The following is an 18,018-nucleotide window of genomic DNA, read 5'->3' as shown; positions in this document are numbered from 1 at the left end:
CAACAACAACAACCAAAAAACAAATTCCTGAGACTGGGTAATTTATATAGAAAAGAGATTTAATTGGCTCAGGGTTCTGAAAGCTTTGCAGGAAGCATGATACTGACATCTGCGTGGTTTCTGGGGAGGCCTCAGGAAACTTAGAATCATAACAGAAGGCTAAGTGGGAGCATGCATATCACGTGGCCAGAGCAGGAGCATGGTAGGAGGAGGTATCACACACTTTTAAACCAGATCTCACTATTGCAAGAGCAACAACAAGCATTTATGAGATATACACTCCCGTGACCCAGTCACCTCTCACCCAGTCATCTCCAATACTGAGGATTACAATTCACCATAAGATTTGGGCAGGGACACATATCCAAATTATATCAGCCCCCAATCTGGCTCAGAACTCAGGACATTTTAAACCAATTTCCAGTTGATGGCTGTGCCAAGAATCAACTTCCATTCAACTGGCCAACCCTTCATGAGTGGCTAATTGAAATTAACTGAAAATATGCCTATCTGGGCTGATGCTTTAGTGGTTTAATGAATTAAATCTGTGACCCCAACTGTCTCACTGACTTAATCTGAGCAACTATCTGAGCAACCTGGAGTAAGGCATACTTGAGAATGGGGAGTACCTAAATAAAGCCTATTTAAATAACTTGGAAGTCAAACCTGATGAAATGAATACTTGAATTTAATTAGACACAGGCATAATGTATTCAAGGTCATGAGTGAACATTGTACTATAGAGGAATGTAAACATGAAAACTAGCACCATGAGCAGGTAGATATATGGCTCCTAGTATTAGGTTGGTGCAGTAATTGCGGTTTTTTGCCATTGAAAGTAATGGCAAAAACCACAATTACTTGTGCACCAACCTAATAATAGAATGGGAAGTTTCCTGATTACTTGCAACAATTCAGACATATCAAAAAGTTAAGAATATAAAATCATGTTACATCTGCAAAATTTTTTTAACTTTTGAGATCAATATTTTAGTATTATAACAGCAGAAATAGAATATGAGGGAAAAGTTAAAAGAGCTGATGGAAAAGTTGAAGGACAAAATTACCGTTCTAGTGAAGTAAAAAGATACACCTTTTGAAGGGGAAAAGAAACAGAGGGCAATGATGTGTGATCTGTAAATAATGTGTAAAACAATAGTAAAGGTTGAACTTCTGAGATATAAATCTCAGAAGTTTTAAAAAGAGACAGATTTGAGAATTAAAAATTACTACCACGTGTAATCTCATTGAGAACAAATTTCTTTTTTTTTTTTTTTCTGGCTCCAAAGATCCTTTACTGAGATCCACTTGAAACACTTTGGTCCTTAACTTGTTAACTGAGTTGACAGGCTGATGGTTGGTCTAGGTAAAGGTTTCACGGTAGCCTATAATATATCAAAACAGATTCCTGAATAATGTATGTGAATGTCGTCAGGGTCTCTGTCCCATCTTCTTCAGGGTTCGATTAAGCTCCTCGAATTTGTGGATCTGATGGATGAAGAAATTCCCATAGCGCCTGGCGACCTTGGTGTCCATGATGTGGATCATGTCCTTATCAATGTAGAAGTCAACCTCTGAGGCTGACTGAAATTCATCATCCAGGGTTGTGATGCTGCTGGTCCACACCAGGTTCTTCAATTTGTGTTTGAAGACAGGAAGCTGGATCCTGAACTCCTGCTCTGTGAGGTCCAGGAAGCCAGCCAGCTTGGCCACAGGCATGGTGGTGTAGAGCTTGAGGAAGCTGCGGGTGGTTGAAAGCTGGGCCTGCTGCTATACTTCATCAGAAAACACCTTCGGCTGCTGCAGGAAGGGCTCTTTGTGGTAGTTGGGGTGCACATTATCGTAGTTGGGCACTACAGGCGACAGGAACTTGGGGCAGAAGTAACTGAAAAGTTCTTCATAGACTTGTGGGTCACCTTTCTGCATGCACAGCATCTTGTCGCTGTATTTATCCCACCGCTGGAGGTGAATGCTCTCATCGATACTCATGGGGTACATCGTGAGGGCAATGGCCAGCAGTGCATGCATCTGCTCATTCTGCTTGTTAATCATCTCATACTTGTATGTGGTCCTCTGGAACATGCTCTTGGTCCTCTGGATGTAGAGGAGGATGTTGGCAAAGACCCTTATGGCATCCTGGTAGCGACACATCATCAAATATGCAAACCCAACATAATAGTATGTGGTGACCTGGCAGTCTGGCACACGGGAATATATACTCTTTTTGTTAAGTTCGATGGAGAACAAATCTTAAGCTTAATTTTTTAAAAAAATTTAGTTGGGTATTAATGCATTTTAATATTATGGCTAATTTTAATAAGACCTTATAAACAAATCTAATCCCAATCTTGACTGCAAAAGAATTTCATAAACATTTTTATAACCTTTTATAATATTTTATTTTATAACCTTTTATATCCATTTAATGTTATTTATCTTTTACATTTTTCTTTAAAACAATCCCTCAAAACTTCTAAACTAGGCAAAATTATGTTTCCCACCATGAAATTTCAGTTTTTTTTTCCTCAAAATCTCCAGACTTAGGCCACTTTAATATTTGGTTTCAGATTTTGACATTTATACTCAGAAGATTTTGGTCTATAATTTCCCTTTCATAGAATGTCTCATATTGTATTTTGTATCAAGATTCTCCTCATCTGATGAAGGCAGTGTGGTTGTGTTTTTTCCGTATCTATTCTATGAAAGATTGTGTCCAAAGTGGTGTGGGGAAACAGTACATTTTTCTAAAAATAGGAAAATATTTAAGACAAAAAGCTTGATGGAAGAATCAAAAGTACAAATCAGTAATAATACTATAAAACATGTTCATAAATCCATAGACGAATTGGAGTGGGGGAAACAAAAAAAATGAGGAAGACATTTTGAGTACAAGTGAACTGGCTTATTTGAAGAAACCACAATCAGAAGATGAAAGTGAACATGCCTCAGCAACAGTACACAAAATTCCCCATATTTGAGCATTCTTTGTATGACGTTCCAAAATTGACAAACGCTGTCAAACTTGAACCTCAAAGCTCACAGAGTGATAGTTAGAATGGAAGGCAAGATATTACTCATCACATGATCACAGTGATAGGTCGCTGTAGAATTTTCAAATGAATACATGCCACATTATGGGGTCCAACTGCTGCTATTTTGACATGGGTAAAAGGGTCACTTAGAGTATATGTTGCATTTCAAAAACTGAATCTCAGACCCACAGTATTATTCTCTGTGTATGAGATAAATGTTAAATGAGGCAAAAGACCTGTCTCTCAAATATATTTGATAGTGAACATTTCAGAGTAAAGAGGGAAAAAGCTAACATGATGAGAATAAAAGGAGTTTCATGCTTGAGTTGAAATGCCCTCCCCACCCATTTCTACTGTTCCTGAATCACTGGACATTTCTAGATTAAATAATTTAAAATTTGTTCCAGATTTAGTTTTAAAAGCATTATTATAAATTTAATTTTAAAAAGTAATTATATAAAACCTTCTTTTGTCACTTATGTATAGTACCTAATTTTTCTCTCTATGCAACTAAGTTTATGTACTTATTTCTGAATCTCTTTGAATTTATTGAGAGATCCTCCATTAATGTATACATAAAAGGCTGGCTATTCACTGAAACATTAAGAAAAATGAAGCAGTATATGTTCACCAGTCAGTTGTATGAAAACATATAATTAATACTTTTTTGAATGGAGACTTCTTTTTTTTGTGAGAAATAAATTCTTTATTAATTAACCAGTCTGTGATAGTCTGTTATAGCAACATGAAACAAGCTAAGATTCATGGGAAACATTATTTATAATGCAGCCTATTTACTGATGTCTCCAGAGAACTGTAATAATAAGCAGAAAGAATGACACATGCACGCGTATGTTTATTGTGGCACTACTCACAATAGCAAAGACTTGGAACCAACCCAAATGTCCAACAATGATAGACTGGATTAAGAAAATGTGGCACATATACACCATGGAATACTATGCAGCCATAAAAAATGATGAGTACATGTCCTTTGTAGGGACATGGATGAAGCTGGAAACCATCATTCTCAGCAAACTATCGCAAGGACAAAAAACCAAACACCGCATGTTCTCACTCATAGGTGGGAGTTGAACAATGAGAACGCCTGGACACAGGAAGGGGAACATCACGCACCAGGGCCTGTTGTGGGGTGGGGGGAGAGGGGAGGAACAGCATTAGGAGATATACCTAATGTAAATGACGAGTTAATGGGTGCAGCACACCAACATGGCACATGTATACATATGTAACAAATCTGCACGTTGTGCACATGTACCCTAAATGGAGACTTCTGATAACCCTAAATTCCAGGATTAAATATGTGTTGTGGCACATCAGTCAGCCTGATCACACACATTCTTATGATCTGGTCATGAGAATTAGGAAAGGGAAGGGAATTGACAAGCCGTTTAAACACGCAACAATGGAAAATTCTAAAATAAACATGAGAGAGTGGTCATGTCTAAAACAAAGTAGATACCCTTTTAGATATGAAATGGTTCAGTACAAATTTCCATCACTGCTGATTCATTACAAGTTTCTAGAACTATTTTATCAAATGGGTCACTGATGAGATAAAAACTGCATTAATATAGATGTTGCCATTTTTTCAGGGATTATTTAATTGAAGGGGTAGTTGACAGTGTTTGGGAAGGAACGTGTAATATTTCCTCACTCTGAGTATAGAATTTTAATGGTTAATAGCTAGATAGAAAAATGTGTGTGTGTGTGTGTGTGTTTCCCCATCACAAACATACATATACATGTCCAGTGACTCAGGAATTTCACCACTGCCTGTCTCATATGAAATTTAAGATTTAGTGCTGAAATGGAAGAAAAACTAGAAAACAGTGTTACATCTCTGAATGCTCAATTAGGGGAGAAAATAAAAAGTATTTGGGAATATATCAAGAAAATAGAACCATATGATTGAAGGAACAGCATTCAAAGAGCAGATCAACTTTCATTTGGTTCAGCAAAATACTTTCCTTCCTGCTGCCACCTGAGTGTCCACAGTGAATGAAGAGTAAATGAATAAATATAAGCAAAGCCCTTAAAAGCTTCCTCGCAGTGTCAGTGCTATATGATTGTTTAATTAATAAATCTGGAAAGATGTGCAGAAACTTAATTGTTGTTACTTCCAGAGGCAGAACCTGATAGGTTGTAGAAGAGGGAAAGAAGGAAACCTAGATTTCAGTGTGTTATTTTGTACCTTATGAATGTCCTACAAGTGTGTTATTCTTGGTGCTTTTACTGTGATTTTTTTTTTTTTTTAAGAAAGAACCATCACCACCAAAATAATGCATAAAACAACCACTTTATTTTGTTCATGGTTCACAGGGCTAGGAAGACACAGAAAAGATGGCTTATTGCTGCTTATTGGTTTTGGGGACTGCAGAGAAGACTCATTGGCTGGAGTTGAATCCACAGCAAAGGGTTGGCATCATCTGGAAGTGACTTCACTCACATGTCTGCAGAGGACATGGGGCTTGGCTGCAGGACCTACAGGAGACCTCCCAGGTACTCTGGGATTCCAGGTAGCAGAGCAGTCTCAGGACATTCAGAGCTTTGACTTGGTGATCAATGGCACCATAGATGAGTGACCTGAGTGAACAAGGCAGATGCCCATGGCCTTTTTAAACATAACTTTGGAAGTTACACAGCATCACTTTCATGTCATGTGTCAGTGACAAGTTAGCACTAGTGTCTAGTCTGTTAAGGGTGGGCATAGCCCCCCAAATCTCAAGGGGAGAATAGCAAAAAAAATTGCAAACATGTTTAAAAAGCCACATGCACATTCTAGTTTAAAACTACTCAGGTTTTATCTCTCCTGGGCTTTCCACCACAGCTCTGGGGTGACCTTAGGGCTTATGTTTCCTCCTCAACTTGGAGGCAGCAGAGAAAGGGACCTTGGTAGTGGTTGTGGCCAAGGGTCTTTTGCTTATGTCCTGGGAGATCCACCTGATGCAGGTCAGCAATTGCCCAGTCCCACTTATAAGTGGTAGCTAAATGATGAGAACTCATGGACACAAAGGGGAACAGCAGACACTGGGCCTACATGAGGGTGGGGTGGGAGGAGGGAGAGGATCAGAAAAAATAACTGTTGGGTACTAGGCCTAGTACTTGGGTGATGAAATAATCTGTACAACAAACCCCTGTGATATGAGTTTACCTACATGACAAACCTGCACATATCCCCAGAACCTAAAATAAAAGGTAGAAAAAAAAAAGTTCTCGGTAGCAGAGATGCCTCTCAAATACGTGACAAAAGATACGTTACTTTATCACATAGGCCAGGGGTAAGTTAATTGTGGGTTTTACTTCTGCCTCAGTCCCAGTGAGTTGATTGACAAGTAAATGCAAACATAACATTGCATTATGGGGCAATAAAAACTAATGTCTGCCTTAAATGCTGCTCTATCAAGGAACCATTTAATTGACTGTTAAATTTAAAAATCACAAGATTTAGGCTGGGCATGGTGGCTCATGCCTGTAATCCCAGCACTTTGGGAGGCAGAGGCAGGTGGATCACCTGAGGTCAGGATTTTGAGACCAGCCTGGCCAACATGGTGAAATCCCACCTCTACTAAAAATACAAAAATTGGCTGGGCGTGGTGGCAGGTGCCTGTAGTCCCAGCTACTCAGGAAGCTGAGACAAGAGAATCGCTTGAACCTGGGAGGCAGAGGTTGCAGTGACCCAAGATTGCGCCATTGCATTCCAGCCTGGGCGACAAGAGCAAAATTCCATCTCAAAAAATAAAAAAAATAAAAAAATCACAAGACTTAACTATTTGGAATGGAGAGGAGGCTTTATTTGTTATAAGGGATTACAGCCTGCAACAGGCTGAGAAGAATGCCTCTGGCTAAGACCAGAGACAGGCACTTTGAAGGAAGATAGGTTGGGGTAGGAGCATTATGCTGGACAAGTTAGCTAAACATACATCTTCAACAGGTTAGAGGAGGAGCTATGAATATGCATGAAGGTGGTCCCAATGCACGTGTATTGAACCAATATGCATGTAACATATGACCTGTGTTCACTCTGGGGTGGAGACCTAACATTTGAATGTATTATAATTAGGCCCTATCAGTCAAAAGGTCTTTTCAGGACACAAAGGCACTCAAGTGTGCAACCTCTGTAAACCCAGCCAGAACCAGTTTATGATGGGTGGTCTTCTTATCAGGAGAAAGTTACTGAAATCAGTCTCTTGTCTAATCAAAGCTGTAGTTATGGTGCTTGGGACAAGGGTTGGGAGCCAATTAGTGTCTGGTGAAGACCTACAGTTGTTTTCATTTTGCTTATCTCAAGGCCAGTGCTTATTTAGCTGCTAGAGAAAAAAGTAAAACCTTGTGGCAGTTAGACCATAGTTAAAGTTTAAGGTGCTTGACCTAACACTTGCCTGGCATGGCCTTAGGTCTTGTTTATAATTTGGTATCTCATTGCCACAAAAAGTCTGTTCTGCCAGTCTTATGATCTCTATTTTAACGTTAATGCTGGTCAGTTCTTGTGTCTAAATGACAAACATGAGAGGGTATAATGAGACATGTCTGACCTCCCATCTCGTTATGGCCAGGAACTCAGTTGTAAGGTTTTTCTGGGGTCCCCTTGGCTAAGGGGAGCATCCTTCAGTTGGTGGGGGCTTAGGATTTTATTTTTAGTTTACAATTTCTGCAAAGGGAAAGGCTACTGATAAACCTTAAACATCCTGCGCTTGTGTTTCAAAGCAATAAATCAGACCTCTTAAGTACTAATGGAGTTGTATACAATTTGTACGGTGACCACTTTCCCTTCCATCCTGAAAGCCCTGTGAGAACAGAGGTCTTGGCTTTTTTATTCCTTAACAGTTTTCTTACCCCCAAATTAGCACATAACAGCAGCTAGACAGATGAGAATCTCTCTCTTTGTTCCCCAGTTTCTACCTTGAACAATTCTCCCTGCCAACATGCAGAGTCACCCTGTAGCCTTATAGTTTCCCCAGCATCTAATATATGTTCTTCCAGTAACTGGAGACTGAGATGCTTCAGGGCCAGACAACTGTGTTCTTAGCCGAGTGACAAGCAAGGCTTTGCTGGGCTTTTTACCTATTCACCTTAGAGTCCAAGCTGACCAACTCAAAACTATACACATGGGGCCAGAAAATCATCACCCTCTGAAGGTCAGCTGTATGATCTTACAAGAGCTCATTAGAGATGAAAAACTGCTTTGTAAATTCCAAAGCATATCTCTAGCTCAAGGTTGTCTCTCTTCATATTGTCTCCTTTTTTCCAGTGGCTCCAGTAGGCAAAAAACATAGAAAAATTGTTAATTTTGGAGACTTGTTCTGTTTCCAGTATTGAGAATTTAAATTCCAAGCTGTCCACTAGCTGCAAAAAGCAAGGAAGTTGTGTCACACTCAATTTCCTCTGCAGCTTTTCCTGATCAGTGTGTTCCGTCTGGAATTTATGAAATTGAAAGCATTTAACATTTTATATCAATTTTATCATATTAATACATCTAGATGTAATAGCCACAAAACACAAAGCCATTAAACATTTTTTTTTATGTTGCAAATTAAACCCATAGCAGTAAATCCAGCATTTGCAGTTAGGTTAGCATTACTGCTGTGGGAACTATTCAGGTTGGAAAGCAGATGAGGGAGGGTACAGGGGTGGCAAAGAAGGAGGCAGCTCTTGCAACAGGGCAGCAGCTGGGCTGAAGAAGAGGCTGATGGAGTCTTGGAACCCTCCCCATCCTCCCCACCCTCCCACCCCAGCTTTGCTCCAGCCCTGAGAACTTTTAACAGTTTGGGGCCACCCAACACTCACCTTTATAATTTGTCACTGTTGTTTTTCTTACCTCCCACCTGGAGAAGAGAACAAAAAACAAAGGCATCACCCAGGTGCATATTTTCCCCCTCACTTCATTCAGCGCAGCTGAAAGAAGCCAGGGTTGGATCCATTTCTAACCCCATGTGGCTTCTAACAGCAGATGGCAGTTCAGCTGCTGCTCTCAAACCATGGAGGGCCCCATAGACACCCAGGTATCAAAGGCTTATCGCTGTTCCCCTTCATTCTTCCTTTTCCCAAACAGTGATGGAGCCAAATCTTAGTAAGTCAGGGTTGTTCTAGCAAATTCCACTTCTGGGCCAGGTTCAATGAGTCATACCTGTAATCTCAGCACTTTGAGAGGCTGAGGGAGGAGGATCACTTGAGGCTAGGAGCTCAAGATAAACCTGGGCAACATAGCAAGACCCCATCTTTACAGAAAAAAAAAAAAAAAAAGAGCCCGGAATGGTGGCACGTGCTTGTAGTCCCAGCTATTCAGCAGGATACATACCTGTAATCCCAGCTGAGGCAGGAGGATCACTTGTGCCCTGGAGTTCAAGGCTGCAGTGAACTATGATTGTGCCACTGCTCTCCAGCCTGGGTGACAGAGTGAGAAGTAAAAAAAAATTTGCTTCTGATGCCAGCTGTATTGGGGTTGCCCAAGAACACTTCTGGGTTAAACAAATTGCTAGGAGGACTGACAGGACTTGGCATATAGTCACAGTATGGCTATGACTTATTACAGCAAGGTCAGCAAAGGGGAGAGGTCACAGGGCCATGTCCAGAGGAAACCTGGTACCAGCTTCCAAGCATCCTCTCCTAGTGTAGTCACATAGGATATGCTGAATTCCTCCAGCAACATGTTGTGACAACATATGCAAAATGTTGTCACAGAAGCTCCTTAGAAACTCAGTGCCTGGGCTTTTTATTAGGGGCTGGTCATGTAGACACTGTCTATTGTGCACAAATCAAAATTCCAGATTCCCAGAAAAAAACCAGGTGTTCCGCAGAAACCATATTGTTTATGTACAATGGAGCCATTTGATCAGTGAGGGTTGGGGGAACCCTTCTGAAATCCAGGTTCCCAAACCTTCCCAAAATTCACATTCCCAGATACCAGCCAAGGATAGGATAGCCATCTCAGGCCACTTCAATGGCAACTCTACTTCAATTGAGTTTTTTTTTTTTTTTTTTCAGATGGAATCTCACTCTGTCACCAGGCTGGAGCACAGTGGCGTGATTTTGGCTCACTGCAACCTCCAATTCCGGGGTTCACGCAATTCTCCTGCCTCAACTCCTGAGTAGCTGGGATTACAAGCGCGTGCCACCACAACCGGCTAATTTTTGTATTTTTTTTAGTGGAGACGGAGTTTCATCATGTTGGCAAGTATGGTCTTGATCTCCTGACCTTGTGATCTGCCAGCCTCGGCCTTCCAAAGTGCTGAGATTACAGGCGTGAGCCACCGCACCCGGCCACTTCAATTGATTATTAATTTACAAGTTTGTAATGCTTTCAATGGTTCAACCCCTGTTTGATGTTAGTTCTGAGTTCAGACTTGTGAGTGACAGACACACAAAGGCAGCTGCGAGACTATCAAATTCACTCAGCTTAATTTTTGTGGTGGTTGCTATTATCTATTTTTATTTGTGTATATTTGAATGCCAAATACCAAAATTCAAGCATAAACTTTGTGATGAATTGTTTGAAAAGTGGAGATTTATTAAATGAGGAACGATTCCTTTTGAAACTTTTTGTGCAGTATGCAAAAATGGAGAAAGACACCAGCACATAATAACAGCTAAACATGGAAGATATATGAGTTCCTCAAATAATATTATATAAAATTGTAAACAGATTTTTTTTTATTAAAAAGAAATCAAGGCCAGGTGTGGTGGCTCACACCTGTAATCCTTGCACTTTGGGAGGGCTAGGTGGGTGGATTGCCTGAGCTCAGTAGTTCGAGAACAGCGTGGGCAAACCTTGGTGAAACCTTGTCTCTACTAAAAATACAAAAAATTAGCTGGGTGTGGTGGCGAGCACCTGTAATTCCAGCTACTCGGGAGGCTGAGGCAAGAGAATTGCTTGAACCTGGGAGGTGGAGGTTGCAGTGAGCTGAGATTGTGCCACTGTACTCCAGCCTGGGTGACAGAGTGAGACTGTCTCAAAAAAAAAAATAAATAGAGTTCAGATTGAGATATAGTAATGGCAATGGAAGTTGTAAACATCTGCCACACTATATAACAGCAGCAGTCTTTCAGCTCAAATGACAGTTTGAAAGTATTACTGAAAGTATTACTGCTAGAAGTATTTTCTGATTCCAAAGATGCAATCAAATTTTGAAGAGCCAAGATGAAATCTACTACAACAACAACAAAAGTAATAGCTTCACTATGATCACAGAGATGATCAATGATCTAAATGCCTCACCTATTTTCAGCAGAGCCATGGATACAAGTAATCACAAGGCAGAAGATATTTTCCCTTTGCTTCTGAACTGCTTTTGGTGGCAATGATACAAATACAAATTGTGGTTGATGTTTGCATAAGGGCACAGACATGCTTGGTCCAAGCTGAAGTAAAGATTCCAAGTTGTGGGCCATCCTGCCCACATTCTGCATCATGATGTCAAAATAGCATCTGATGTTCTTTGCATTTTCATTGAAGTAATTATCATAAAATTGTTCTCTTACTTCAGCATTTACACTATTAGAATTGAGTGATTAAAGGATTGTGTGATTTTTTTTTGGCATTCGATATTCTTCATTTCCTTTGCAGTTAGAAACTCATTGGCTCCTGTAACTAACACAGTTGAGAAAGTTGTTAGTTTATGTAAAGTCTTGAAATAATAATTTTAATTTTCAAGAAAAGACTCCAAAATTTTTGTTTACTTTAAAAACAATCCATTGAGTGAAGTTTACTTGTTTTTTATTCATAGTTTTTTTTTTCACTAGGAAACAAATATTTTATTCCTTTTTTCTGTTGCTCAGAGGACAGATCGTGATACAGAAAACAGCAGTCTAGCCACAGAGGCTGGGTTTGGTTGATTTCCACAGGCACATGGAGGACAGGAATGGTGGGATCCGGTTTGAGCTCCCAGTCTCATTATGACTTTTGACCTCTTCCTGTACCCTCTGCAGCAGCACTGCATGGAGCCTACTGGGTCTCTAACCTACTTAACTCACCTCTGTGACCACTGACTGGCAGCGCAAAGGATGCAGGAGTTGTCTCTGCTGACCAAGGGGACATAGGCAGAGAAGCAAAGGCCCCTTACTCTCCCCCTCTGTCCATTCCAGTGTGCTGGCCGCAACAGAATGGGAATCCTTCAGTCATCACCTGCTGGAGACGCAGCTTCAGGGATGGGAGCCTGTGTCCAGAAAAACTGGGCTATAGATTGAAGTCTCAGAAGCAGGAAGGTTGGAGATGGGTGGGGCACCAGAGCCCCTGTGGTTATTGCTGATAAGATATGCAGGGGCTACATTCCCCAAGTGTAGATTATTAGTCCTGGGCCCAGGCTGGGCACGGTGGCTGACACCTGTAATCCCAGAATTTTGGGAGGCCTAGGCAGGTGGATTGCTTGAGGCCAGGGAAAACCCCATCTCTACTAAAAATACAAAAATTAGCTGGGCGTGGTGGTGCGTGCCTATAGTCCCAGCTACTTGGGAGGCCCAGGCATGAGAATCCCTTGAACCCATGTTGCCATGAGCTGAGATCGTGCCACTGCATTCCGGCTTGGGTGACACAGTGGGACTCTGTCTGAATAAAAAAAAAGAAAAAAAGCAGCAGCCCTGGGCCTGGAATCCCTGGGTGCTATGTGAAAGGCAGGGCAGATGGGGCTCCCTGGGGCTTCCCCAGGGAGAAAAATAACCATGGAAGGGTTTAGTAGCCTCCTGAAGGTAATGCTGGGCTCACAAACTCCTTGCTTTGCTTTGTATCTCCAATTGCTGATCTTCAGAACAGACTGGGGTTGGAGTGGGATAAGGAAGTGAGGTTCTTGTAAAAGAAGTGAAGAGACTCCATGAAGAAAGATGAGGAAAGTGGTGCAAACCTTCCCAGGTCCCAAGACAGCTGGAGACTCCTGCCCATGCTCTAAAGGGAAGGAGCTAGACTCTCCAGGGAAAAAAGCCAACTCCCAGGAGTGAGAGGTGATGGGGGGCAGAGAGGAGCAGACGGCGACATGGCTCAGCCCCTGCCCAGGAAAGTGAGTCCACAGTTCACTAACTATAATAACCATGAACAAGTAGCCATGAACACTACAGTCAGCAAACACACACACAGACACATAACAGGAGTTGGAGGAGCCTGCAGGCTGCAGTGGTGAGGCAAGGGATTAGTTGGATCATCAGGTGGAGGAATGGTGTTAGAGGGGACAGGGAAGGGCATGGCAGGAAAAACAAGTTCTTGGCTTCTCTTCTGGAAAGATTTGTTGCTGAAGTGGCTGTTTTCTTAAGCATCAACATTTGCATCTAAAAGTTCAAGCAGCTGCCTTCAGGTTCCAGAGGCTTCCCACTGGAGGGCTGCACTTCATTCAGCTCTCTGCTTTCTGGAGTTTTGTTGCATTTGCAGTGATGAGGTTCTCCACCTGGGCTTCCTCCTCCCCTGGGGTTCCGGGCTTCTGATTGAAACTCCACTTGCATCTGCAACCTAAGTTAAGGAAGATCCCATCGGAGAAGAGGACCACAGCACATACCAACCCCCGAATCCTCAGGGTCTGTTAGTCATAATGAAAATGGTCAATTTCCTTCTCCTACTCAGCTGCACTGGCCATGACAATGAGGGCCAACAGGCTGCATAGGAAGATCAGTGCTCTCCCTCTCCGTCTCCCTCTCCCTCTCCCTCTCCCTCTCCCTCTCCCCACGGTCTCCCTCTCCCGCTCTTTCCACGGTCTCCCTGTAATGCCGAGCCGAAGCTGCTGCTGCCATCTCAGCTCACTGCAACCTCCCTGCCTGATTCTCCTGCCTCAGCCTGCCGAGTGCCTGCGATTGCAGGCGCGCGCCGCCACGCCTGACTGGTTTTCATATATTTTTGGTGGAGACGGGGTTTCGCTGTGTTGGCCGGGCTGGTCTCCAGCTCCTAACCGCGAGTGATCGGCCAGCCTCGGCCTCCCGAGGTGCCGGGATTGCAGATGGAGTCTCGTTCACTCAGTGCTCAATGGTGCCCAGGCTGGAGTGCAGTGGCGTGATCTCGGCTTGCTACAACCTCCACCTCCCAGCCGCCTGCCTTGGCCTCCCAAAGTGCCGAGATTGCAGCCTCTGCCCGGTCGCCGCCCCGTCTGGGAAGTGAGGAGCGTCTCCGCCTGGCCGCCCATCGTCTGGGATGTGAGGAGCCCCTCTGCCTGGCTGCCCAGTCTGGAAAGTGAGGAGCGTCTCTGCCCAGCCGCCATCCCATCTAGGAAGCGAGGAGGGCCTCTTCCCGGCCACCATCACATCTGGGAAGTGAGGAGCGTCTCTGCCCGGCCGCCCATCGTCTGAGATGTGGGGAGCACCTCTGCCCTGCCGCCCCGTCCGGGATGTGAGGAGCGTCTCTGCCCGGCCGCCCCATCTGAGAAGTGAGGAGACCCTCTGCCTGGCAACCGCCCCGTCTGAGAAGTGAGGAGCCCCTCCGCCCGGCAGCCGCCCCGTCCGAGAAGTGAGGAGCCCCTCCGCCCAGCAGCCACCCCATCTGGGAAGTGAGGAGCGTCTCCGCCCGGCAGCCACCTCGTTCGGGAGGGAGGTGGGAGGGTCAGCCCCGCGCCCGGCCAGCCGCCCTGTCTGGGAGGTGAGGGGCGCCTCTGCCCGGCCGCCCCTACTGGGAAGTGAGGAGCCCCTCTGCCCGGCCAGCCGCTCCGTCCGGGAGGGAGGTGGGGGGGTCAGCCCCCAGCCCGGCCAGCCGCCCCGTCCGGGAGGGAGGTGGGGGGTTGGCCCCCCGCCTGGCCGGCCGCCCCATCCGGGAGGTGAGGGGCGCCTCTGCCCGGCCGCCCCTACTGGGAAGTGAGGAGCCCCTCTGCCCGCCCAGCCGCCCCGTCCGGGAGGGAGGTGGGGAGGTCAGCCCCCCGCCTGGCCAGCCACCCCATCCGGGAGGGAGGTGGGGGGGTTAGCCCCCCGCCTGGCCAGCCGCCCCGTCCGGGAGGTGAGGGGCGCCTCTGCCCGGCCGCCCCTACTGGGAAGTGAGGAGCCCCTCTGCCCGGCCAGCCACTCCGTCCGGGAGGGAGGTGGGGGGGTCAGCCCCCCGCCCGGCCAGCCGCCCCGTCCGGGAGGTGAGGGGCACCTCTGCCCGGCCGCCCCTACTGGGAAGTGAGGAGCCCCTCAGCCCGGCCAGCCGCCCCGTCCAGGAGAGAGGTGGGGGGGGGTCAGCCCCCTGCCCGGCCAGCCGCCCCGTCCGGGAGGTGGGGGGCGCCTCTGCCTGGCCGCCCCTGCTGGGAGGTGGGGAGCCCCTCTGCCCGGCCACGGCCCCGTCTGGGAGGTGTGCCCAGCAGCTCATTGAGAGCGGGCCATGATGACAATGGCGGTTTTGTGGAGTGGAAGGGGGGGAAAGGTGGGGAAAGGATTGAGAGGTCGGATGGTTGCCGCGTCTGTGTGGAGGGAGGTAGACATGGGAGACTTTTCTCTGTACTAAGAAAAAATTCTTCTGTCTTGGGATCCTGTTGATCTGTGACCCTACCCCCAACCCTGTGCTCTCTGAAACATGTGCTGTATCCACTCAGGGTTGAATGGATTAAGGGCGGTGCAAGATGTGCTTTGTTAAACAGATGCTTGAAGGCAGCATGCTCGTTAAGAGTCATCACCACTCCCTAATCTCAAGTACCCAGGGACACAAACACTGCGGAAGGCCGCAGGGTCCTCTGCCTAGTAAAACCAGAGAACTTTGTTCACTTGTTTATCTGCTGACCTTCCCTCCACTATTGTCCTGTAACCCTGCCAAATCCCCCTCTCTGAGAAACACCCAAGAATGATCAATAAAAAATAAAAAAAATAAATAAAAAATTAAAAAAAAAATGCAACCTGGTTCTTCCAGTTGCTCAGATCAAAAAATGTTGGAAAAAAAAAAAAAAAAAAAAAAAAGGAAGATCAGCACCACCTCCACGGTGCCTGCACAGCCAGTCCCCTTCCTGAGATGATCCCAGGAGGATGTGTCGAGTCCCAAGGAGCCTAGGAGTGGCATGTCCCTAGTTTTCAATCTCTTTAGGGATAGGATTATGCAAATTGAAAGAAGAGCAAACAATGTTACTGAAATAATCCATGGCATAATGGAACGTGAATGCATTAAAGAAATAATGGAGGCCAGGAGAGGCGGCTCACATCTGTAATCCCAGCACTTTGGGAGGCCGAGGCGGATGGATCACTTGAGGTCAGGAGTTTGAGACCAGCCTGGTCAATATGGTGAAACCTAGTCTCTACTAAAAACACGAAAAATTAGCCGGGCGTGGTGGCATGTGCCTGTAATCCCAGCTACAGGGGAGGCTGAGGCAGGAGAATCACCTGAATCTGGGAGGCGGAGGTTGCAGTGACCCGAGGTCTTGGCACTGCACTGCAGCCCAGGTGACAGAATGAGATCCGGTCTAAAAAAAAAAAAAAGGAAATAATGGAATATTCACAAGTGTCAAGACTGTTCTTAAAATGGAAAAACATTAGGCTGGGTGCAGTGGCTCATGCCTGTAATCCCAGCACTTTGGGAGGCCGAAGCGGGCGGATCACGAGGTCAGGAGTTCGAGACCAGCCTGGCCAACACAGTGAAACCTGATCTATACTAAAATTACAAAAATTAGCCGGGTGTGGTGGCACAAGCCTGTAGTCCCAGCTACTTGGGACGCTGAGGCAGGAGAGTCGCTTGAACCCAGGAGGCGGAGGTTGCGGTGAGCCGAGATCATGTCACTGCACTCCAGCCTGGGTTACAGAGCCAGACTCCGTCTCAAAAAAAAAAAAAAAGAAAACATTATGAGCAGGAAAATAAATTGTGTCTCGAAGTGATAATCATTATTGTACTTACCATGACTGTCTTCTGAAATGCATCTCAACCCTTGAATAATTTGATTCTTTTACGTGGATGGTACTAAATGCTTTTCCAGCATGGGAACAAGTGGGATTATCATCAGTGGTGGTAAAGAAGGGAATAGAAATGGAGAAAAATGCTTCTTTTTTGGTCAGTGGGCATTTATTTTTTATTTTTATTTTAACTTAAACTTCAATAGCTTTTGGAGTATAAGTGGTTTTTGGTTATGGATGAATTATAAAGTGGTGGATTCTGAGATTTTAGTGCACCTGTCACCTGAGTAGTGTACACTGTACCTAATGTATAGTGGTTTTTTTTCATTTTTGAGATGGAGTTTTGCTCTTGTTGCCCAAGCTGGAGTGCAATGGCGCGATTTCAGCTCACTACAACCTCCACCTCTCGAGTTCAAGGGATTCCCCTGCCTCAGCCTCCCAAATAGCTGGGACTGCAGGTGTGTGCCACCACGCCCAGCTAATTTTGTGTTTTTAGTAGAGACGGGGTTTCACCGTGTTAGCTAGGCTGGTCTTGAACTCCTGACTTCGTGATCCACCCGCCTCCGCCTCCCAAAGTGCTGAGACTACAGGCGTGAGCCACCGCGCCTGGCCATGTGTAGTTTTTTTAATCTCCGGCCTCCTTCCTACCAGCCCCTTCTGAGTCTCTAAAGTCCATTATATCACTCTGTATGCCTCTGCGTACTCACAGCTTAGCTCCCACTTATAAGTGAGAACCTACGGTTTTTGGTTTTACACTCCTGTATTACCTCTGCCAGTGAACTTTAAAAAGTTATCGTGATCAAGAGATCCAGCATACTCCTGAAGAATGGAAAATGCATGTTTGCCATGCAAGATGGTATTACGTGGTTTAACAAATAAAATTTGAAGAGCAATTCCGAGTTATCTTTACGACAGCTTACAGGCTGGTAATGCTCATGTCCAGCGTGTTTTCTCACGGTTAGCGTCCAATGGACCAGAAAGGAGCAAGTGAAGCTCTCCACACTGGCGCAAGTGGAGGTGGTGCTGCGGTAGTGCCGCGGTGCCACAGGAACCGACCTCGTCTGGAGAAATTCCACTCGTGAATTCTGCCAAATGAGGAAGTGTTGAGGACAGCCAAATCATCAGGGGGATGTAATTCATGAAAAAGCTGTGTAATTTAAATACTCATAATTTATTTCAGCTAGCGAATAAAACTGCAGTACTGCACTTGCCGCATCTG

At 44.9% G+C, this 18,018-nt stretch overlaps 1 pseudogene; it reads right to left on the bottom strand.

Annotated features, from left to right (window-relative positions):
• Positions 1-1,431: 1,431 nt before the first annotated feature.
• Positions 1,432-11,462, bottom strand: LOC101129594 (eukaryotic translation initiation factor 3 subunit L-like; annotated as a pseudogene).
• Positions 11,463-18,018: the final 6,556 nt, after the last annotated feature.

The sequence above is a fragment of the Gorilla gorilla genome, chromosome 8 (assembly GCF_029281585.2).
Source record: "Gorilla gorilla gorilla isolate KB3781 chromosome 8, NHGRI_mGorGor1-v2.1_pri, whole genome shotgun sequence".
Lineage (NCBI taxonomy): Eukaryota > Metazoa > Chordata > Mammalia > Primates > Hominidae > Gorilla > Gorilla gorilla.
This window is presented reverse-complemented; position numbering and strand designations above follow the sequence as displayed.